Here is a 25218-nt window from a genome sequence, read left to right as displayed (position 1 = left end):
CCTGTTGGCCTTTAGTATTTTCCACCTCTGTGATTAATTTAAATTTGAGTCTTTCATGTTGTGGTTGTTGCCTGGTGCCATCAATCTGGTTCCACTTCACAAGCGACCCTGTGTACAACGGGGAGCTCTGGTGCTTGCTGTTGTCAGGTGCCATCACATCAAGTGTGAGTCACAGTGACTATGAGTGACACATGTGAACACTGTCCTACCTGTGCCACCTTCACAACCTCTGACACACTTGAGTCCATTGCAGCAGTTGCTTTGTCAATCCACCTGGTTGAGTCTTCCTCACTGGTACTGACCCTTCACCTTTCCAACCATGCTGTCCATCTCTACAACAGCCTCTCCTAGCAACATGCCCAAAGTATGTGAGACAAAGCTTTATCATCTTTGCCTCCAAAGAGTACTCTGGCTGCACCTTTTCCATTACATAATTATTTCTTCTTTTTGCAATCCATGGGATAATCAGTACCCCTCTGCAACACCGTGGTTCAAAGGCACCAATTCTTCTGTCATCCTTATTCAATGTCCAGCTCTCAGCGGCATAGCAGGTAACTGAAAAGACTTGTGGCCTGAACAAGGCATACACCTTAGTCTCAAACTAACATAACTGTTGTTGTTGAGTACTATAAAGTTGGAACCAACCCCAGCTAACCCTCTGATGGGTTTTCAGAGGTAGTTAACTGCACAGGAGGAGACTGTCCATTCTTCTCCCACAGAGCAGCTGGTGGATTCGAACCACATGCCTTTGGAACTGTAGCTCAGTTTCTTGCCACTGGGCCATGAGAGCTACTCTTCAATAATTATGAGAGGTCTCTAACTGCAGACTTTCCCAGAGAAATATATATGTCTCCAGACTGCTGGTACCAAAACTGACTGTGGATTCAAGTTAAGATGAAGTCACTGACAGTTTCAATCTCTTTTCTATCCATTATGATGTTGCCTATCGGTCCAGTGGTGAGAATTTTTGTTTTATTGACAATGAGACACAATCCATATTGAAGGCTGTATTATTTGATCCTCTGCAGCCCTCAATTTCAAGTCCTCACTTTCAGCAAGCACGGTTGTGTCATCTGCATAATGACATTATTGATGAGTCTTCCTCCAATCTGGATGCCACCTTCTTCTTCATAGGGTCCAGCTTCTTGAATAATTTGCTAAGCATACAGATTAAACAGGTATGGAGAAAGGATACAACCTTGATGCACATCTTTCCTAATTTTAAACCACTCAGTGGTCCCTTGCTCTATTTGCACAACAACCTCTTGGCTGAGGTATAGGTTTCACATGAGCACAATTAAGTGTTCTGGGAATCCCATTCTTCTCAGTTTAGCCATAATTTGTTATGATCCATAAAACCAAATGCCTTTGTATAGTAAATGAAGCACAGATAGAAATTGTTCTAGTATTCTTTGCTTTCAGGCAGGATCCATCTGACATTAACAATAATACTGATGCACTCGCCTCTTATAAATTCAGACTGAACTTCTGGTAGTTCTCTATGTACCGTTGTAGTTTGTGTTTTTTTTTTACTCTTCAGCAGTATTTTGCTTGCATGTAATATTAATTATACTGTTCTAGTAATGATACTGTATTGGTGCTCAGTGCTAAGGAACTGTACTGCCAACTTCAACGAATGTGGTTTGACTCCACCAGCCGGTCTGCAGGAAGAAGATGGGCAATCTCCTCCCATGCGATTTACTGCCTCCAAGACCCACTGGTGCGTCAGCGAGGGCTTGGTTCTAGCTTAATGGTACACAACAACAACAATGTCCAGCAGAATGAACACTGCACCACACTGAGAATCGTCCTTTTTTGCTGACCATTTACTTTAACCAAGCACAATATACTTCACCAGCAATTGGCAATTTCTGATAGTATGTTCAAAGTATATGAGATGAAGTTTTGCCATCCTTGCAAATAAAAAGCATTCTGGCTGCATTTCTTCCAAGACAGATTTGCTTGGGTTTTCTGCAGTCTATGGGATAGTCAACACCCTTTGTTAATACCATAATTAAAATCTATCAATTCCTCTGTTGTCTCCTTATTCACCGTGTGGTTTCACATGAGTATGTAATAAGTGAAAATATCACAGCTTGGGTCACACACCTTAGTCTTCAAACAAACATCCTTGCTCTTCAGCACTTTAAAGAGATCCTTTGCAGTAGATCTTCCCGGTGTGATATGTCATTTGGTTTCTTGACTGTTGAATCCATGCACATTGATTGCAGATCCAAGAAAAGTAAAAGCTACAACTTTAATCTTTCCTCTGGTTATTATGACGTTGCTTATTAGTCCAGTGAGAAAATTTTTATTTCCTTTATGTTGAGGTGTAATTCATTCTGAAGGTTACAGTTTTGGGGTATTTTTAGGTTATAGTTTTTTTATCTTCATCAGTAAATGCTTCAAGTCCCCTTCACTTTTAGCAAACAAAGGCCATCTGCGTAACGGAAGTTAATGAATCTTCCTCCAATCCTGACTCTTAGTTTTTAATCAGCTTCTCACATCATTTGTTCAGCATACAGACTGAACAGGACAATGGAAGGACACAAGCCTGATGCACACCTTCCCTGATTTTCAAGCATGCAATATACTCTTGCTGTTTGGATGATGGCTTCTTGGTCAATATACTGGTTCCACATGAGCATAATTAGGTAGTTTTCGCATTCCTGTTCTTTACCATCTTATCCATAATCTGTATGATCCACTTAAGTGAATGTCTTTGCATGGTCAATAAGACATAAGTAAACATCTTTCTGCTTCCAGGCAAGATCCACCTAGAGTGCTATTCCTTATTCCATGTCCTCCTCTGAATCTAGCTTGAATTCTGGCATTTCTCCTCATGCACTGCTGCAGTCATTTTCAAATTCCCTTTAGCAAAGTCCTATGGTGCTAATGATAGGAAGCTCTGATGAGGCAGTTCCTGGTGAGCTGTGATGCTAACCAAAGACTGTGAGTCTCTGGCAGTTTAAGTCCATCAGGGGCCCCAAAGGAGAAGATGGGCAGTTCCCTCTTGTGACTTACAGTGACGAGTCCATACGGACTCAGGGACAGTGAGTTCAGTGGCTTTTTAAAAAATTAAATTTAATGAAAGTTTACAGAGACTTAGGATTTCCAGTCATTCATTGTTACACTTTTCTCCCTGCTCTCCCTCCCCCCCTTCACTCTTCTCCTTGAAAAATAACAGAAAGACTCTTTCATTGTTACCCAATCCCTTCCCCCAAGTCCACCGTGCAGCCTTCATTCCAGACTCCTGTCATGACAATAATACCCAATCATACATCCCTCCCAAACAATTCTTTCCCTCATCTGTTTCAATGCAGTATACCTGAGTTCCATTTTTAATTAATGATATTGGCTGATTAAGTCCTCACATACTGTAGACCATCTTTCTTTGGAATGGCACAAATGTGAAACTCTTACAATTAGGTGGCTGTCTTCCAAATTTCCTGGCATAAATGAGAGTGGTCCCAGTATTTATTTCATTTGTTTGTTGAATCATTTCAACTGATATTTCATCCATGTTTTTCACCACTGCCTTCAATGTAGCTTGGGCCATAGACTGCTGATCTTATGGTACCCCTTTAAATGGCTGAACAATCTTTGTTGGTACAGTGATTTTGTGTACTTCTTCCATCTTCTTCTTTCTTTAAAATTTTACACTGGTTTACTTACAAAGTTCGTAAAGTTCGTATACACTGTTTTTCCACACCAGATCTTTCCCCTTTATCCTCTCCTCCCTCCACCTATCAAATTGTGTGATTCTATGCGTAAGCCATCCCCCCCTGGATCTGTGTATTCGTTCTACAGTGATCTTATACAGTATTTGTTTTTATGAGACTGAGTTAGTTCACATAGCATAATGCTGCCCAGTCCCTCCCATGTTAGGTAGTAATTTAAAAAATCATTGCACCTGCGTGCTGCACAGTACTCCATTGTGTGAATGTACCATAATTTCTCAATCCATTCCATTGTGGCTGGGCATCTAGGCTGTTTCCATGTCCTTGTGATGGCGAATAAAACTGCTATGAACATTCCTATACAAGTCTCTGTTTGTGCCTCAGTTCTCATTTTCTCAGGATATATTTCAAGCAGTGTAGTACCTGGGTCACATGGAATTTATATGACCATCTTTTTGAGGAAATGCCAAACTGCCTTCCAGAGTGGTTGCACCACTTTACAATTCCACCAACAATGTATAGGAGTTGCTATCTCACCACATTCTCTCGAACAGTTACTACTTGCTGTCCTGTTAAACTCTGCCACTGCTACTGGTGTGAGATGGTACCTCATTGTGGTTTTGATTTGCATGTCTCTTACTGTCAGTGATTTGGAGCATTTCTCTCTGTGTCTGTTGGTCATCCAAATGCCCTTCTCTATGAAAAGTGTTCCTATGTCTTTTGCCCATTTTGTAATTGTGTTATCAGTCTTTTTTTTTCTGGAGGCCCTGTAGAAGACTATAAACTTTCATTATGAGACCCTTGTCTGAGATGGTATTGCCAAATATTTGTTCTCAGTCACTAGGTTTTCTTTTCACTCTGTTGGAAAAAGTTTTTTATAAGCACAGAGATTTAATCTTTACAAGGTCCCATTTATCAATTTTATCCTCTTCAGACTGTGCATTTCTGGCTGAATTTGGCAGTCCTTTTATACTATACACTAGGTCTTCTGAGAGTGGTCCCAGTTTGTCTCTTCTGAACTTATGGTCTGGGGCTTTACTGCCAGGTCTCTTACCCATCTTCTTTTCATGCTTTTTGTATCACTCAATATTTTGCCATAGAATCCTTACTTATTGCATCTTGAGGCTGGAGGTTTGGTTTTTTGGCTAGTTTGTTGTGTTGTTTTGGTTTTTTAAATTTTTTTCTTCTTCTTTCCAGATCTTTTAGCTTGAGAAATGTTGAATGTTTTCCTCTTTTTTTGGTTTTCAAACTCTGAGTCTGTGCATGTTTTATTCCAATACTTCACTTTGTCTTCCTGAGTTGCCTATGAAATCTGTTCAGCGAACTTCCTATTTCTTGCTTTCGTTTTAGCTACTGTACATTCTGAAGCAAATTTCAGAGTTTCTACTGACATCCATTTTGGTCTTTTTTTCCTTTCCTGTCTTTTTAAATGTCCTTTTGCTTTCTCCATGCAAAATTCTCTTGATGCCACCTAATTCCTTGTCTGGTCTTCAGACATTGTTTTCCAATGTGTCAAATAAAACTATTGATGAGAGAGCTCTGGTGGCCTCGTGGTAGTATATTCTCTAAATAGCGGTGAGCTATACTCAAAGATGTATTTTGGTTCTAGTGGATTTGCTTTCCTTTTCCTCAGCTTTAATCTGAACGTGTATGTGAGCATTTGATGGTGTGTTCCACACGCAGCCCCTGGTCTTGTTCTCACTGATGATACTGAGTTTCCCTCACTTTATCTTCCCACAGATGTAGTCAATTTGATTCTTGCATATTTAAGTTGGAGAAGTCCCCATGTATTGCTGCTGCTGCCTATATTGTTGAAAAAATTGCTTGCAATGAACAAGTCACTGGTTTCACAAAACTCTATTATGCAATCTGCAACACTGTTTCTATCATCAAGATCTTATTTTCCAAATATCAGCTCTTTTTCGTTTCCAACTTTTTAAATTTAAAAATCAGTAATTATCATGAATCTTGACTATATATCTGAGCAATTTCTTTACCTTTGGTTTTAGTGGCTGGTACATAAATTCACATAACAGTCATTATTAACTTGTCTTCCTTGTACGTTCATGAACACTATAAACATTATCCTATCACTGACAGTATCTTAAAACGTTCTTTTTGACAATAAATACCATGGCAATCTTTTCCAATTTGTTTATTCCTAGAACAAGAGATCATATGACTGTCCAATTCAGAATGCTGTTGTTGTTAGGTGCCATTGAGCTGAGTACAATTCATCTGAACCCTGTTGTATCCTGGGCCGTCTTCACACTTCCTGACACACAGGAGTCCACTGTGGCAGTCACTGTGGCAGTCCACCTGGCTGAGGGTCTTCCTCTCCTTCACTGACCCTCCGCCTTTCCCAGCATCATGTCCTTCTCCAGGAAACAGCCCCTCCTAGCAACGTGCCCGAAGTACATGAGATGAATTACCAATGCCAGTTCATTTCAGTTCATGAATGCCTAGGATAACAATCTCTATGCATTCTATTTCATTTTCCCAGAGTAATATTCTGTACATTCAATGTTCTACTTATTAAAGGATGTTTGTTGCTGTTCCTTAACGTTCTGCGTTATGCTGCATCACCAAATGATGACCCCCATCCACTAAGGTCAACTCTACTCTGAGGAGTTAATCCTTTCCTAGTCATATTTTGAGTACTTTCAAATCGTAAAAGGATTAAGAATGAGACAGTACACTCTTAATCCCATCACAACCCTGATCTCAATTTCCTTGAAGTGGATGGAGCCACCTTTTATTGTGCAAGATAGAAGGTGAATGACAAGATCAGTGAGGGAGAGGGACCCCAGTAACACGGAGGAAGAAGAGCCAGGTGCACAGTGCATCCCTGGGGCCCAACGCATGGCGAACCTCTGTGATCCAGGATCCTAAGTGAAGCCAGTGCCTGTGTGGATTCCTTCTCCCTGCCCGGCAACCTGAGAACTGTCTCTCGGACAGGATATGACAAACTAAGGCTTGTGGGCCAAATTGAGCCTGTTAGCTGTGAATTTTTGAAAATAAAGTTTTACTACAATACACCCATCCATATTCATTTATGTACCATATAGCCTGAAAACATCCCTAGCCCACGGCAGCAGAGCTGACTAGTTTGGTCAGGGACTGCATGGCCTGTAAAGCCTAAAAACTGTTGCTATCTTGCCCTTTGTAAAAAAAAAAATTCAACATTTGCAGACCTCTACTCTACAGAATAAGCTAGAATAATCACAGGGCTCATTGCCCTGTCTCTCTTACTTCAAGGAACAGAGTCCTCCCGTGCCTGTGTCAGACACAGAATCTATGAGCCCGCAAAAAAATCTCAGGAGTCAAGGTAAGTATTTTAATACTTTTTTTTTTAAAAAAAAAATCTAGATTAGTGGAAGAAAATCTATGACGAACTAATATTAAAATTTCAAATAAAGACAGGATCAATAATAATTCCATTCTAAGACATACTGGGGCCTGAGGCAAAAGAAAAAAATTTCACATTAATCCTGTCAATTCCAATTTTTATTTCTTAGTCATGGTTTTTCCACTAACTAAAAGCATACATTAGTTAAAATATTACTTATCTCAGTTGTTGAATTTTTGATGCCCTCTTAAACCCTGCTGCCAAATAAACAGGCAAGCAGGCCCCTTGCTTCCCTCTAGTCCTGGCGAGAGGGTCACATGGTTGTCACTATTTCATCATGGTGCAAACAGAACAAATTCACTAAGTGGAATTACACTAAGACCATCTAATACAGGAGCTCATGAGAATCGATACGCCAAATGCTTGCTTTCTCACAGATATCTCAGAGAACTGCTTCCATCTGAAACCTCACTCTAGTTATCCCTACAGCTTGCAAGGAACACCTATCTCCTATGCACATGGTCCACATACCTCATAAAACCTATGTTGTTACGTGCCGTCGAGTCGCCTGTGATTCACAGCGACTATGTACAACAACCCTAAACTCTGCTCTGTCTTGTGCCAATCTCATTGCCTCTGATACACCTACACCCATTACCCCAGTCACTTAATCAATCCATCTGTCTCATAGAGAGTCGTCCTCTCCTGTCTCTCCAATCCTCCCAAGCACGACGTCCTTTTCCAAGGACTGGTCCTTCCTTGCAACATGTCCAAAGTGTGTCAGACAAAGCTTCAGAATCCTTGCCTCTAAGGAACAGCCTGGTTTTAACCCTCTCCAGGATGAATCTGTTTGTTTTCTTGGCAGTCCATGGTATACTCAATACTCTTCTCCAACACCACAACTCAAAGGCATCAATTCTTCTTTTATCCTTCCTACTCAGTGTCCAGCTCTCTGATGCACAGCCTGGATCAGGTGCACCTTGGTCTCCAGAGTGATATCATTGTTCTTCAGTACTTTGGAGAGATCTCTAATAGCAGACTTTCCCATCACAATACATCTTTTAATTTCCTGGCTGCTGGTGCCAAACCTATGTTAGTCAAATGTAAACTGGTACACAAAGCCCTTTTGCAAACAGGAAATGACTATAAGGATATAAAATGTTCAATTATTGTCCAACTATTACACGTATGTATGCACACAAATGTATTACACAAGTAACTACAAAACAGTCCTCTAACTGTAGGATCCAGCAATAACCCACTCAGATAGCTTGTCAAGTCATGTGACTGACTGGTGAGAGTTGACACCTGGTCTCTGACCACATTTCCCCATTCTCTCACTGCTGTCGAGCTGGTTCTCACAGTGACCTTTCATCAGGTTTCCGATGCTGTAAATCACAGCAGGATAAGGCTGTCCATCTTTCTCCTGTGAAGGAGGCGGTGGATATGAACCATCAGAGCCACACAGCCTTTGGACGAGCAGTGCAACCTGCTATGGGTCTTGTCATCAGAGTCCCTGAACATATCAGATAAATTAAAAACAAATCAACCAATAAACATCCTTCCTGGCTCTACAGAATGACCACCCTCCCAACACTGCTGTGAGGTGCTGGGCAGCCAGTCCTGGCTCACCGAGGCCCCCTTACAGCAGGGTGGAACCCTGGTCCTGCACCTCCTCCCAAGAGCTGTGAGGTGTGGGCTCGTGGTTGCGGCCACTGTGCCACGCCCTCTCATGAGGGTCCTCCACGTTCTCTCCCTCTCTCCTAAAATTAGCAAGCTCATTTGCTAAATACTCCCACTTCCATTATTACCTAATAAATCAGGCGGGAAAGCACTTGGCAAGAAAAGGACTACCGTGTGAGAAAGAAACCTTCCACACAGAAACGCGGTTTCCTCATATTCTCCCCGTCCTCCACTGTCCTAAGGCACAGGAAATGCTTCCAAATGTGATGATAAATAAAAGAGGAAAAGCTTTTTTTCTTCATTAAAACTTGTATGATATTAAACTTAGTGTGTAAACAAGTATGACGTTTCAAGTTATAATCTGTATGAGGAAAACTTAGTATCCAGGAAATTCAAATCAACTATCCAACAAATTCAACCAGTCCACCCACTGGGCTCGCTGCCCCCCCCCCCCCAAGCCTGGCCTGCCTCTTCACAGGGCTCCTCACCAAACGTCCCATCAGCTGCTGTGCCCGTGGCCCTGCTCCCCATGCCCAAGGAGCTCTGGAGACGTAACGGTCAAGTGCACAGATGCTAATTGCAAGGTGGGCCCCTTGAAGCCACTGAACAGCTCCTTGTGAGAAAGGCCTGGCAATCCGCTCCTGGAAAGCCCACAGCCGAGGGAGCCCTGGGGACACTTCTCTCACAAGAGGTCACCATGAGCTGAAATCAGCTCAAGGGCAGCACATAACAAGTACTCCCACCACTGCCGGTCAAGCACATGTACCCTGAAATTCCCCAGATACCAATGCCTAGCTGATGGTGTCTGCCCCATGACACATTCTTCATTATTCAGGGTTTCAGCACAGGCATTCCCAGAGCTTGTTTATCCTCTGAGGACTAACGTGTGACATTCGCAACCACAGGCACCGAAGGCCACTGTCAGCTGAGCCAAATAAGGTCACTCACTTCTGACTTCAAGGAAGAGATTTAAGCCCCTGACGAGGCTAAAGAAAATTTTCTCACATCATTTACCTAAATATTTGCTTAACTTTGAGCTATTCTGATAAGACAGTTCAGCGGAACTATTTCGCTTCAGAGCTAAGTCAGATGAAATGACTACTCTACGCCGCTGAGTAATATTTAAAATCATTCGTGGAATCATCTCACCCCAGCAAGAATAGCAATGTTCAAAAAAAGACAGCAAACAACAAATGCTGGCAAGGGTGTGGAGAGAAGAATTGGCACATGCTGCTGGTGGGAACTCAACATGGTGCGACCGCTACAGAAAGTGGCTTGGAGCTTCCTCAGAAAGTTGGAAACAGAAATACCATTTGACCTAGCAAAGCTGCCACTAGGTAGGGATCCCAGAGAAATAAGAGCTGCAACTCAAACTGACATACTCACACCCATGTTTATGACAACATTATTCACGAGAGCAAAGACAGGAAAGCACCCAAATGCTCACCAGTGGGTGAATGGCTAGAGAAACCACGGCACAGTCACACAATGGAACATGAGGCATCGTTACAAAACGATCACGAACCCGTGAAATACTGCACAACAGGGGTCTAGAACAAATGATGCTGAGTGACATTAAGTCAGTCATAAAAGGACAACAATGGTATAAAATCACTATTACAAAAAGCTAAGGAGAGGTTTACATGCAGGTAGAATCAACCCTGGACGGTTCACAAGGGGAGGAAATGGAGGGGGAATAGTTCAAAATAATGCCTTTTTAATTGTGTCTTCTAGCATTACGACGGAAGACCATACCGCATCAGACCTCTGCGAATGTGAACTATCTTGGAGCTGCTTGTGATATGTAATAGTGATCGTGCTGTATCAGAGCTGGGTGGGTTTTTTTTTTTAAGAAAAAAAATTTGTTATTCTAGAATGTTTTCTTTCCAGATAACAACTGAGAAGTGTGCACGCACACAATGGTGACAGGTACCAGAAGAGTTAAAAAATAAGAGTGGACCAAAGACTACTTGATAAATTTGGTACAGGGCAAGGCAATGTCTAACAAGGCTTTGATGAGACACTGAAAGTCTATTAATCAATTGTAATTAATGTAAAACACAATGTATGTGAATGACTGATTTGTAAACTTCCACACAAATAAAAAAATTAATGGAAAAAAATCATTGTTGGGGAAACAAGCCATGTTTTGAAGCTACGATGCGTTGGTAAGGGTTTTCTGCTTCTCCTGTTAGCACCACAATAAATGTCTCTCATCATGACCAAACATCCATTACCACTGCAGGCCTACTTCAAGGACTTTCACAACCACGTAGTCACATTTGAAGCGTAAATAATCTGGTGCAATATTTCTACTCATAAACATTCATATTTCTGCATCTCAATATTAAAAACATAGAAATCCTCACCACTGTACCAAAAAGAAACATGACGCTGGAAAAAAAGATTTATACTTTTAAGGATTTAATTTTACTTGACTTCACAAGCAACACCCGTGGAACTTGAAGTCAAGAAATGATGAGCCGTATTGGGCAAATCAAACTGTGTTATGCTTGCTCAAAGTGAGGAGGGCTTGTGAGGAGGACTTGAAATACTTGCTACAGAAGATCAAGGACTACAGCCTTCAATATGGATTACATCTCAACATCAAGAAGACAAAAATCCTCACCACAGAGCCAAGAGGCAACATCATGATAGATGGAGAGAGGACTGAAGCTGTTAGTAAAATTTAATTTTGTCTGGAATAATAATCAACATCCTTGGTACCCGCACTCTGCAGATCAAGAGATGTATTGTACTGAGTTAAGTCTGCTGTCTGGGACCTCTCCCAAATACTGAAGAGCAATGACATCAGTCTGAAGACTGAAGTGTGCCTAACTCAGGCCATGGTCTTTTGAATCACTTGTGATGCATCTGAGAGCTGGACAATGAATGAGGATGATAGAAACAGAATCAATGCCTTTGAGTCGTGGTGTTGGAGAAGAGCACAGACCATCCCACAGACGGTCAAAAGAACACAGATATGAACTGGAAACAGTGCTGCCAGAATGCTCCTTAGAGGCAGAGATAGGGTCAGTGAAAGAGAGGAAGACCCTCAATGAGACAGACAGCCACAATGATCGCTACAAAGGCCTCAAGTGGGTCAGATATTGTGATGATGGCACAGTTAAGAGAGGGTTCAGGTATGTTGTTCACAGGACTGCCTGTGTCATACCTGACAGCCCCTAACAACAAGAACGCTCGGCCAATTGGCTCCTCATGACTTCTTTAATGGTGAGAAGCTGTGGTTCAAATGTGGTTCACCCACCAACTGCTCTGTAGAAGGAGGATGGGCATTCTCCTCCCATGTAATTTACTGGCTCTGAAAACCCACTGGAGGGTGAGCTACGAGTTGGTTCTGACTCTGGCACACAACAAAGAGCACGGATATCAATTTAAAATGTGCCTGACTCAAATCATGGTATTTTCAATCACTTCATATGGAAGTTGGACAATGAATAAGGAAGACCAAAGAACTGGTGTCTTTGACTTGTGGTGTCGATAAAGCATATGGAAAACACTATGGATTGCTCAGAGAACGAAGAAATCTGTCCTGGAGAAAGTGCAGCTAAAGTGCTCCTTAGAAGCCAAGAGGGTAAGACTTGGTCTTACAGACTCTGGAGAGAGGAAGACCCTGAATGCCATGGACTGATGCAGTGACTGCAACCAGGGGTTTACACACAGGAAGGTGCAGGGCCTCACGCTGCTGTTAATAAGCGACTGTGGGCCAGAGCCGACTTGACAGGCCTAACAATCACAAGGCAACATTTCTAGACTCTTCCTGAAAGGAATATTCTTCATGTTCCATAAACCCTCTAAAACAAAGTCATCTCATGACTAAATATGACCTCATTGCTCTTAAAACTGCTAGACCCACCAGTACAAACTTCCCTTGTTGGCGCCTAACTGGTCACATTTTTGCAGCTGAGGGTTATACCAAGTGTGAAATCTATCCAGGTCACCCTGAAATTTTACATCTAATCGGCCTCTCAAATAAACTATTCTGCAATGTTGGCTTTTGCTTAATATAGTTATGATTCATTGCAGTTTACTCAGTAAATTTAAATAGAGATTTGTTATGCAACATCAAATCTCATACGTTTCCCAAAAAATTAATCAATATTTTGAGCATAAAATATTCGACTGTCAACACGTTTTATATAAATAAAAATCGCTACATTAATAAAGCTATGTTGGAATAATAAGAGAATAAATCTTTAAATGTGGGCTAGAGCTCTGCTGTAAATGAAGCCTTTGTGAGCCCTGAGAAACTGAGGGGAGGGGGACCCAGCTAGCGGGCTTCCTGGGGGACACACCAGATCAACACGCACCTCCCTTTCTCCTGGCCGTCACAGCGCCCAGGACTACCGGGGACCGCTCCAGCTAGTCAAGAGCAGACGGAACCCCAAGCACCTCACCCGGCTCCCAGGCCCTGTCCACCTCAGACCTGTACAGATGCGCACTCAGCACTCCTCCTTCCGCTCAGTACTTGTAAACACTGCTAGCCAGTGACGACAGCAAACACACTGGACTGGGTTTTACTAGTCCCCAAAACCACTTCATCTCCTCATTACTCTCCACCCTTCAACCTGAAGGACTAATTCAATTCGTTATCCCTCACGATATACTTGCTTGCTTAGGAGAAAGAACTCGAAGGAAGAGTCAAGGGAGGGAGAGGGAGCAAGCAAGACATAAAAAGCCATCCATTCTTAGTCATCTCCAGCTCCCTGGAGTCGGGACACTCTACCATGTTCAGTTAGATGGAAAGTAGTAAACTAGTCGTGGAAACAAAATCTTCCTGGTTGAATCAAGAAACACTTGTCAGATTCCAAGACGAGCCAGTAAGAAGGGAGGATGGGGATCATCACAGGCACGTCCAGGATGGAACTCCTGTGTCCGGTGTCCACGCACTCACCTGCCTACTGCAGGACAGGCAAACTGAAGGAAGGGGGGGGTGACAGGCAGGAGCCCTCACAGAACTGGCACTCTGTGGGGTTGGGGACACAAGTAACGATGTGTGTGTGTAAAACTAATGAAGGATGGGCACGTGGTAATGCCCATGTAAGTGGGTATAGAGAAGGTCTCCCTGAGGAGGGATGTGTAAAATGAAGGATAAAGGAGTGAATTCTTCTGTGATATTCAAGATTTTATAAAATAGATAAATTCCATTAAATTAGAGGGAAAAAAGATGTTTACACGGTGGTTCAATATTGAGTATCAATTCAACATTCCATTTTTGCCTAGTTGGTAACAAGTTGCACCGTCAACCCGAAGGTAAGTGGTTCCAATGCACTGGTTGCTCTTGGAGAGAAATGAGGGCAGACTCCTCCCCCGTGAGGTCCAGCCTCTGAAAATCTGCGGGAGAGTCAGCTAGGAGGCAGTCTGACTTAATGGCAACTGCTTATTTGCTTTGCTCAGAAAACCGATCCCATGACAATTCTAGGGCACTAGATTTTTTGTTAAAAACAATCCAAACTGATTCTGACTCACAGTGACCCTCTCCTCTAGTTTCTAAGCCTGTAAATCTTAATGGGAGTTACTGTTAGGGACCATCAGGTCAGAAACCCCCCCCCCCCCACATAGCTGACCCTCAGTTGGGATTTCACAGGCAGTAAACTTCACAGGAGGAGACAACTCATCTTTCTCCTGTGGAGCACCTGGGAGATTCGAACCACCAATGCTTTTGGATAGCAGTCTAACACACACAACTCATTACTCCACCAGGGCTCCTCTGTGTACAATGAGAACATAACCCAGTGGCACCAGCTGATTCTAGATCACAACCCCTCCAGTGGGTTTCTGAAGCTGGAAATCGTGACACAAGATGATCACCCATCTTTTTCCACGCAGCAGCTGCTGGATTTGAACTGCCGATCTTTTCTGTTATTGTCACAATATGTCATCTTGGATGCTGTCACAGTGGCTCTAAGTACAACAGAACAAAACCCAGCATGACCTCGCACCATCCTCCTGAGCTCTGTCACGTGGCTTGATCAGTATTAACTGAACTGAGTGTGTTATGAACCAGAGTTTGGAAAAATTTTTTGTTAAAACACACTTTTCTCTTGGCCCTTCTTTTCTAAGACAAATCCCACCTGCTTACCAACTGACTTCCAGGCATTAAATTACATTTAAAATTTATCTTTATTAAAGATGATATAAGAGCTCAATAACTCACACATTGAAAGCTTGTTCAAAGTTGTACCGTACACAGAATTTTTAAATGAACAAATCTGAAAGCAAAGAATGAACTTGTTTTACAGGGTCTGAAGGTCCAAGCTGTAAATAAATCACACACGCACTACATTTGTGGCTGAATGAGAAAACCACCCACCATTCCCGGACACGTTCCGGAGCTCAGCTAGGAGACAAGGGGAATGTTCCAGAGCTGTGGAATCTAACTTAAGGATCTCGGTCAGGAAAGACCCCTGTGCTGTGGTATCCCCTGGCTGAGAGTGGGAGAAGCCATCAGAAAGGGCAGCAGATGATTCTCAGCCAGGACAGAGGAAGGGGTGGCTGGTGCATGCATACCAAGGAAGCAGGACAGAAGTCCACAGACCCCAAGGGACACACACCTCGGAGCGTGGGACTGGGATTCCCCATCAGTGGCCCAGCGGGCTGGGGAAGAGGAAGCAAGTAAGATTAGTTCTTGATGTTCTGGCATTTCACAATCTATGTCTTCAACAGTCTAAGAGGCGTTTCCTCCCTAGGAGGCAGCTAGACCCAGCCGAGCTTGCTGTATCCTGTGGGACACAGTTCAACGCTTCCCCGGGCATCTCCAAGACCACAGAGCTGGTGTCCTCATGCAGATGCTCAACAGCTGAGCACAGGAGCCCCTAGAAGGCCTACTCACCCCAATCTGAGGGGCTGAGGTCCCTGCAAGAGTCCGAATTAATGAACTTGTCTGGGAAACACAAGCAGGGCCCACTGAAGCATGACAATTTGTCATTTTTAATTGAATATCATGCCTGTTTTTGACAAGTCAAGATACTGCCCTCCTTCAATTAATTCTCCCCCTACACCAAAGAACAATTTTAATAAGATTATATTGTTGTGTTCACTTTTAGCTTATCACAGACTCTCTTGTCACAAATTAATGGCTAGCCCTCGTCCTGACCTGGACAGTGGGGAACAAAGGACACAAACATTTTCTCCTTCAGGGAGTTCACTCATGTCAACTAGGGAGGGAACACACGGGTAGACGCTGCTGAGGCGCCTGCCTTAGCGGCCTGGTTAAACCAAGCCTGAAGGGAGGGCGCTGAGCTTACCAGATTCTTCAGATCAATAAAAATCTACCTCCCCCATGATCTAGAAGCAAAAATCTTTCTCATCTGAACGGTTTCTGTGAGAGGCTCGATGTGGTTCTGTGTTAACAGGGGGAATTCAATTGTCTCACAAGAACAAACACATCCCTCCTGGGCTCTTGCCTGAACGCGCGTTCTTGAGCTCATGCTCTGGATTTCCCCACATTTCCCCACGTGCCTACTGACAACAAGGTCCAGATGGTACTACATCCGTCCCTTGGCCTTTTTCCATCTCCGTCATGTTTACAAACTCTTCCAAAACCTGCCATGGCCACATCATTCACCCTCTAGCCAGGTTCCTGGTATAAGTGGAGCCTAAGACGCAGTGTGAGAAGCACCTTTCTGTCCTTGAGGAGAGAGACAGGGTGCAGGACCACAGGGACAGCCTCGGGGGTCAGGGCAGCTCCTTCTGGTACGTGTCCTACCTCTCATTAGAGTATGGACAACAGCAGAACCTGACACAGGCAGCACAGGTGGTGACACCCATGCAGAACAAAGCCCAGAAGGTGACACAGGTGTGGCAGACAAGCGGCACAGGTCTGGTTTTGTACCTGATGTTTTGCTGGACCACGGCCTGCTCCTTTACACAGAGACAGCCACTGGCTTGCACAGCCAAACACACTATCGTCAGGTCCAGGTTTTGACAGCCGTGCCTCCGCTCCTGCCCAGGCCCCCAGCTCTCATGAGTGTGAGTGAAGAATAAAGAGTGTGTGGTAGGTGTGAGAGTGTGCGCGCGCACGCACATGAGGAGAGAAGGCAGGTGTGTTTCTCCTCTGTGTTGAACTCACACCCCATACTCTGTTCTGACCCACAGGGAGGGCTCCCTGAGATGTCCCTCCTGCAGCATAGAGTCTGTCCTTTGGGAGAGCTCACGTCTTATCAGATACTCCATTTGTCTTCCCAGCAGCCAAGCTTCAGCCCTTCCTGGTCTGGTGGAGGCAAAGCAGCTACCAAGTGCCCACCAGCTCCTGGCCCCCCAGCACCATCACCCCACAACGAATGCCAATTGTAAGGGAATCCTAACTCCTCTTTAGATCTGTCTGCTGTTGTTAGGTGCCATCAAGTTGACTTGCAGTGGCCCTGTGAACAACAGATCTGAGCCTTCCCCTCGCCCACACATCCCCACCATCTCTGATATGATCAAGCCCATTGCTGCAGTCACCATGTTGGTCCATGTTGTTGGGGGTCTTCTCTCTCTGCGACCCTCCACCGTTCCCAGCCTGATGTTCTTTTCCAAGGACTGACCTCTCCTGACAACACGCCCAAAGGAAGTGGGACGATCTCCCTGCCTCTCAGGAGCACCTTGATTGCATTTCCTCCATTCAGTCCTCTTCTACAACACAATTCAAGAGCATTAATTCTTCTTCTGACGTCCTTATTCACTTGTCCAACTTTCAGATGCATACAAAGCAACAGCTTGGGTCAGGCACACCTTAGTCTTCAAACTAACATTCTTGCTCTTTAGCACTTTGGAGAGGTCCTTGATAGCAGATTTCCCAATATAATGTCTTTTGATTTTTTGAATGTTGTTGTTGTTATCATGATGTGGACTGTGGGTCTGAGTTAAGTGAAATCACTGACCACTTTAATCTTTTCTCCATATATCATGATGCTACCTATTGGTTTACTGGGAAGGATTTCCGTTTTCTTGATGTTGAGATGTATCCCATATCGAAGGGTATGGTCTCTGTGTTTGATCTTCTTCAATTAAGTGTTAGAAGTTTTCTCTACTTTCTACAAGCAGGACTGTATCATCTGCACATCACAAATTGCTGATGAGTCTTCCTCAAATCCTGATGGGACATTCTTCTTCATAGAGTCTACCTTCTCAAATTATTTGCTCAGCCTACAGACTGAATAGGTATTGAGAAAGGATACAACTGTGACACGTCTTTCCTCATTTTAAATCATGTTGTTGTTGTTATGTGTTGTCATTTGCGACTCAAGGAGACCCTAGGTACAAGAGCCCTAAATCCTGCTCTATCCTGTGCCAACCACACTGTCTCTGACACACCTACCTCCCATTACCCCAATCAATGAACTGATCCATCTCACTGAGGGTCTTCCTCTCTTGCACTGTCCTTCTACCCTCCCAAACATGATGTCCCTCTCCAAGAACTGGTCTCGCCTTGCAATATGCCCAAAGTATGTCAGACGAAGCTTCGAAATCTTTGTGTCCAAGGAGTAGCCTGGTTTTACACTCTCTAGGACAAATCTGTTTGTTCTCCCAGCAGTCCATGGTATATTCAATACTCTTCTCTAGCACCACAGCTCAAAGGCATCAATTCTCCTTCTGTCATCCCTAGTCATTGTCCAGCTCTCTGATACATAGCACACAAGGGTCCCACAATTCCATCTGGATATCTGCTTGTTGGTCTAGATACAGGTTTCTCATGAGCACAATTAAGTGTTCTGGAATTTCTAGTCTTCTCAATGTTATCCATAATTTGTGATGATTCACACAATCAAATTCCTTTTCATAGTCAATAAAGCACAAGTGAACATCTTTCTGGTATTCTGTGCTTTCCGCCAAGATCCATCTGGCATCAGCAAACATATCCCTTGTTCCACAGCCTTTTCTAAATCAAGCTTGACCTGGCCAACTGAGATCCACATTTGTTCCCATTACCAAAAAAGGTGATCCAACAGAATGTGGAAATTACCAAATACTATCATTAATGTCACCTGATACAGGTCATGGTCTTTGCAATCATTTGCTATGCGTCAGCTGGACAATGACTAGGGAGGACAGGAGGAGAGTTGATGCCTTTGAGCTGTGGTGCTGGAGAAGAGAACTGAATATACCATGGACTGCCAAGAAAACAAACAGGTTCATCCTGGAGAAGGTTAAACCAGGCTGCTCCTTGGAGACAAAGATTCTGAAGCTTCGTCTGACATACTTTGGACATGTTGGAAGGAGGGACCAGTCCTTGGAGAGGGACATCATGCTTGTGAGGGTGGAGGGACAGCGTAGGAGAGGAAGACCCTCTATGGGATGGACTGATTCAGTCACTGGGGTAATGGCGGTAGGTTTGTCTGAGACTGCGAGATTGGCACAGGATAGAGCAGGGTTTAAGGCTGTTGTACATAAGGTCACTATGAGTTGCAGGTGACTCGATGGCACATAACAACAACAACAACATCATCATTAATGTCACATTCAAGTAAAATCTTGCTGAAAATTATTTTAAAATGGCGGGACCAGTACCTTGGCAGGTCAACTGCTGGAAATGTAAGTTGGAATGCTGTTGTGAAATGCTTGCAAGCCAGTTCTAAGTCTTCGTGAAGACACGTACAGACAGCTTCACTGCCACACTGACTCCAAGAGTAGACCTACAGGCCTTTCTCCCAGGCACCGTTGGCTGAGTCTGAACCACAAACCTTCTGGCTAGTTTGAAAGTATTCCTATAAACTATCTATTGTTTTGGGGTGATGTAGGTGTTTTACAGCTAAATCGTGGTGATGGTGTACCACTCTTGTTTACCCAGTAATACACATGTACCATGAATTTTATAGGATGTGAATTATATATCCCTGAAGCAGTTACTTACAAATGAAATTTTTAAAAGCCTAATTATCAACTAAAAGCATGACTCTCACAGCTTTCTACCTCTAGCATGTGATGAAAGGCCATCTCCAGGACTGCTGGATGGAAACACTAGGGAGTCGAGTAACCCTGCAGGGTAGGGGCACGGAGGCCCCCACCAGCACGTCTAGGGTCTACAGTCCATGAACTGGACAGGACACAAGAGGTGCTCACGTTTCTGCTCCCTAGAGATGGGGCCCTCGGATGGGAGATGGGAAAGCTAGAAGCAGCAGAGTCCTTACCACACACTTATCAGGGCTGCAGGACGAGGGCTGAGGCCTGCTCTAGGAGGGACCCTCCAGGAGTTTCTCTGTGGAAAATCTGACCTCCCACACAGCATGGGTGGCTGGCTTTCTCCAGAGTCAGTGTCTCTAGAAAGAGAAGCCATGCAAGACAGTGTCCTTCTGAAGACCTAGCCCGGCTGTCAGCAGGCCTCACTTCTGCCAGCTCTACCAGGAAGGTCATCGCTGACCAGCCCAGACCCAGGGGGAAAGGACAGCGACTCCCAAGTCTTGGGCAAAGTCTCACTGCAAGAACATGTAGGACGGGAGGTATCAGGAGGCACTAAGTAAAAAGAACACTGTCCTGTGATAGTGAAATAAATCGTGAAGGCTTGAAAAGTCAGAAATTAACTGACACTGAGCAACCATCAGTGTGCAGTAACCCTGCCCAGGATTTCACCGCCCTTAAGAGCCACAATCCACATCCCCAGAGGCAACAGTCAAGACACCAAACAGCACTGGGCAAATCCGCTGCACAGGACCTCTCTAAAGAGCAGAGTGAAGACTAAGGTGAGCCAGCCCAAAGCCTGGTGTTCTCAATCACCTCCTCCTATACATGCGCAAGCTGGATCATGAGTAGGGAAGAACAAAGAGGTGCTGTCTTGGAATTATGGTGCTGCCAGAGAACAGAATATTGACTATGCTGTGGCCCACCAGAAGGAGCAAGTATCTTGGAAGACGTGTAGTCAGAATGCTCCTGAGAAGCAGGGATGGTGAGACTTCATCTCAGGTCATGGGACAGGTGGTCAGGAAGGACCAGTCTCTGGAGGGGGGCATCACGTAAAGCAGAGAGTCATGGACAAAGTGGAAGACCCTTCAATGAGACAGAACGACACGCTGGCCACAACAGTGGGCTGAGACACAGCACAGTCAGTGAGAAAAGAGCTGGACTGAGCAGGGTGTGTGCTGCTGTCTGAGTTATGAGTTGGAGTTATGAGTTGGAATGAACTCGGGGGCACCTTGAAACGAGCTGAGTCCCCTGTGAGTACTCCTCCATGCCCTACCTTGGGAGATACAGTATGGCGGCCTCGATGCACCTGTGACGGCCAGGCTCACCAATGCCAACAAGCACTTTGCTACCCGCAAGACCTAACTCCAGACAGGCCTGAACAGTCCAGGGCCCACTCTCATGTAGTGCAAACAACAGCACAGGCCTGAGGACCAAAGTCATACCCTCCTCCCCTGGGGATTATCAAAACTTTAACTTGGAGTATTCTACTCTGGTTAACAGGCTAGATCTCTCCTGACTGGAGGAAAAGGAAACGGAGCAAACCTTTTCCGCCGGGGTGGCGATCCTCAGGAGACCACAAGGCCAGGAGCGGCTTGGAGCCAGGCTTCTGATCCGAGATCTGGTTCTGACCAGCTTTGGGACCTTAACCAAGTGGCATAACTTCTCTGGGCCTCAGTTTCCTCATCTGTAAAATAAAAGGATGGAATGAGATTCCCGACCAACACCTGTAAGGAGTAACCGAGACACACCCACTCACGGGAGCTGGAAATGAGGACCACTTTACCATGCCAGCTGATTTTGATATGTGGTGGTCATCTGCAGGGCAGAACTACTTCCCGGGGTTTTCAAGGCCGTGACCTCTTCAAGCAGATCGCCAGGCCTGGCTTCCAAAGGCACCTCAGGTGAATCCACACTGAGAGCAAGCTGTGCCACCCGGAGGCTCAGGGCACACTACAGGACCTACGCACTCCTTAACAAAGAGAGCGACGCCACGTGGAGGCGGGAAGTGTCCCAAAACCCAGCCGGGCCCTCTGAGTGCAGCGCCTCCACAGCCATCAGCATCGGGGGCTGCTGAAGCTTCCACCACTCCATGTCCACCCCAGGCCTCCTCCACACTCAGGCCGTGTAAATGTGGGTTTAAATACTAACAAAAAGACATTTCAGTCCCATGCAATCAAGGCGTCAAGTGTTTTCTTGCACATGGGGAACTGGTCTTCGAGGAAACTACACGGGCTACACTTGTAAGAAACAGTGAGCAAATTATGAACATCTTAAGTCTTTGTTTTTTATTTCCACAAGGCAGGTATTTTGAGTACAGGTTTCTCTGACTTGGTCTCCTTCCTCAAAACCAATCCCATGGGTACCCCAAAGCCAGAAAAGGCAGCTGGTCACTCAGGAAGAGGGACTTTCTGCCGAGGCGACGTGATGTGTATTTGGTCAAGAAGGCTCCCCCAGATCCATGCCTGTGCAGGACTGGCAGCAGCCATGCCTGACTGCTTCCCGTGGCCTAGGCATACCCCCCGCCACCATCACTGCCCCCGCCCAGTACACACTCCACCACAGGCCAGGTGTCAGGATGTCACACAGGCACTCATGCCCCAGATAAGAGGCCAACGTCACCGGAGGGGAAGATGAGCTGAGAGGCAGACCCTGGTAAAGGAGAGGACTGGCCTCATGTGGGACAAGGGCTCTGCTCCTCCACCAATGCAGGCTCTCGGCTGGACGGTGCAGAGCCCATTTACAAGCTCTGAGAATGCATGCAGTTGCCATGGTAACCCTGACATCCTAGTTCTTGGCACTGGACGTATAAATTACCACCCATAATGCATTTAATATGGTTTTGGGCTGCCAATTCATAGCAAAATAAATCTGAGCTCTGGCTCTTTACCTCTCACCTAGATAAACAAAAAGGAGCCGCAAGGGGTCCTGGCGGCCAGTCCTCCAGCTCCTGACCTGTCCCAAGTCACCCTGGGAGGCACAGCAAGAATCAGGGAAATCAGACTCCATCGCTCATCACCGAGGATTGACACTTTGTGTAAAAAAAAAGCACCTTCCCCACCAGATGGATAAAGCTGGCATGTCCTAAGTTGAAGGAACAAACATATTCATTCAAGTTCAGGTGTACATCTTTTTAAAGACCATTTTCAAGCATTTATTCAGAGGGCGCTGCCAGCACTCAATGTCCTAACTCTTCAAATGTCAAAAATGTCACCACCAAGAAATCAAAGTTTTACGTCTCTGGTTCAGGAGTGCTCCACCCAGCATATTCTTCACCTCTGCTGGGGACACTGGCAATGACCACATACAAGGCAGCGCCCCACCATCTACCATCTGAACCAGGAAGAAAGCAGGGTTAGGAGCCCACCTTCCATCCTCGTCCTGGAATGTGTCTCTGGAGCGTGGTGGAGTTGCTGCAGACGTGCCCGCGCTGGTCCTGGTGCCTCAGAACCCCTCACGCCCTCCTCACGGCTTCCCAGGACCAGGCAGTCCTGCCTTCACTGTCCTCTCCTGGGAACGGCAGGGTGGAGGGCAGCAGGAGCCTCTGGCCAGGGCTGCTCCCACGGTCCCAGGGACTTCAGGAACCGCTGCATTGCAGTCTTTCTGAAAGCGACCAGCCTCCAAGACGAGGGAGCGCGCGCGCTGGAGAGCGGCTCCCAGCACAGGAAGCTGCCTTTTGAATCACAAAGGTTTTTTAAGGATCTTTGAACAAAACCCAAGAAGAAATGTTGCCACCACCTGGGCTTTCCTCCATTTCTAACCTGTTTGCTACAGGCTGGCGCATTTGTGGTTTTGGCTGAGGGGCGGTTCTGACAATCCGCTGGGATGCAGCTGGGGGAGGCAGCTGACTTGAACCAGAAGGAGCACAGTGGCAGGCAGAGCAGTGTGGCAGGCGGTGTCCACGGCTGCACACAGCTGCAGCACATCCGCTTCAGAGCCCCTCGGAAGAGCTCCGGGGGACCATCCCACTTTTCATCCAGAAATGCAACTCAGCAAGCACCCTCATTCCTCCGTGGATAGCAATCATGGTGATCACCCAGACGCCTTCGCAGGAGAGGAGCAACATCGTGAGACCAGAGAGCCTGGGATGCGGGGCCCTTAGCCACACAGCCAAATTCAGCAAGCAGCATGCTCCCAGGGACCTTTAACCTCCATCGGTCTATCCACTGTTCTATCTATACCACAGCGGCCACGTGTCGCATGCACGGGTCATCCTAGAAGACTTGTGACCAACACAGGGACTGTGGCCATTCTTGGGGGGAAGACACAGAGAAGCACCAAGCCCAGGTGTGAGGATGATCCCTGGGGAGGACAGCAGGCTCTGAAGGCCAGGCACACTGAACAGAGCTGGTGGTGGGTGTGAGCAGTGAGGGCAGGTGCGGGGGAGCGGTCTCCTAAAGGGCTGCCCGCAATGACACTCACGACACCCTTCTTGTGTCCTCAGTTGCAGGAGCCCCCTCAGCCTCACAGGAGACCTGAGTGGACAGAGCAACGCTACTACTAGCAAGGCCACCTGGCCCAGCAATGCCACCTCTGCTGGTAGTGTCACCTCCACCACTAACGTCACCACGGCTAGCAGGGACACCTGTCACCACTGCTGGCAGAGCCACCTCCACTGGTGATGTCACCATCGCCAACAGTGTCACCCTCACCAGTAATGCCAGCACTGCGGGCAGTGTCACCCTCCACTGGTAAAGTAACCACTGCCAACAGTGTCACCTCCACCAGCAATGCCAGCACTTCAGGCAGAGCCACCTCCACTGGTAATGTCACCACCGCCAACAGTGTCACCTCCACTAGTAATGCCAGCACTTCAGGCAGTGCCATCTCCACCAATAACATCACCACCACCAAGAGTGTCACCTCCATCAGTAATGCCACCACTGCCAGCAGCGCCATCTACACCAGTGGCATCACCATCAACTCTAGCAGTGCCACCTCCCCCGATAATACCACCACCACTGTCAGTGCCACCTCCACCAGCAGCGCCACCATGATTGACAACACCACTTTCATTGGCAATGTGCTGCCTGAGGTCTACTTGCCCAAGACATGGTACCAGGTGGGCCCAGCGGTGCCCAGCTGGGAAGCTCTGTGGCCTTTCCAAGCAGTTGTTTTCTGCCCCCACATAGAGCCCGGAGGGGCCTTCGGTCTGAGTAGCCCTGTTACTCCCGTCTGCATCTGACCTGGGAGCGGGGGCAGGTCAATGAAGGAATCTGCCGTTTACGCCCTCATGCTCTGCAGATGCACTGCTGTTCCTGCTGAGAACTCCTCCTGTGTCTCCCCTTGTCTATTGAGTGTCCATCTCGGGGTCCACACCTATCCCCCAGGACAGTTAGCTGTAGTCCATTCCCACTGCAGCCAACACAGGCCCTTCCAAGGGATGACTGGTCCCATAGTGACCACACAGCATGGAACGGCAAGCCCACTCTTGTCTGCAGTGCCAGTATCACATCACAACTGATGGGGACAGAGACGCTCTGGGACCCACACCATGGCACACACAGCGTCCACCTGGCCCTCCATGAGTAGCCACATGCCATCTGACATCTGGGGACCTGGAGCACACTGAAGCTCGGGCTTCCGCAGCCGCCCCCAGCACCCACC

General features: G+C 46.0%; 1 pseudogene; it reads left to right on the top strand.

Moving 5' to 3' along the window:
* The window catches only part of LOC102865432, a 52022-nt pseudogene extending 27226 nt beyond the window's left edge, over positions 1-24796 (top strand).
* Positions 24797-25218: the final 422 nt, after the last annotated feature.

Source organism: Elephantulus edwardii, unplaced genomic scaffold (genome assembly GCF_000299155.1).
Source record: "Elephantulus edwardii isolate Elephantulus edwardi_28Jun2011 unplaced genomic scaffold, EleEdw1.0 scaffold00002, whole genome shotgun sequence".
NCBI lineage: Eukaryota > Metazoa > Chordata > Mammalia > Macroscelidea > Macroscelididae > Elephantulus > Elephantulus edwardii.
Note: the sequence above shows the minus strand (reverse complement) of the source record. Positions and strands in the feature narration are given on the sequence as shown.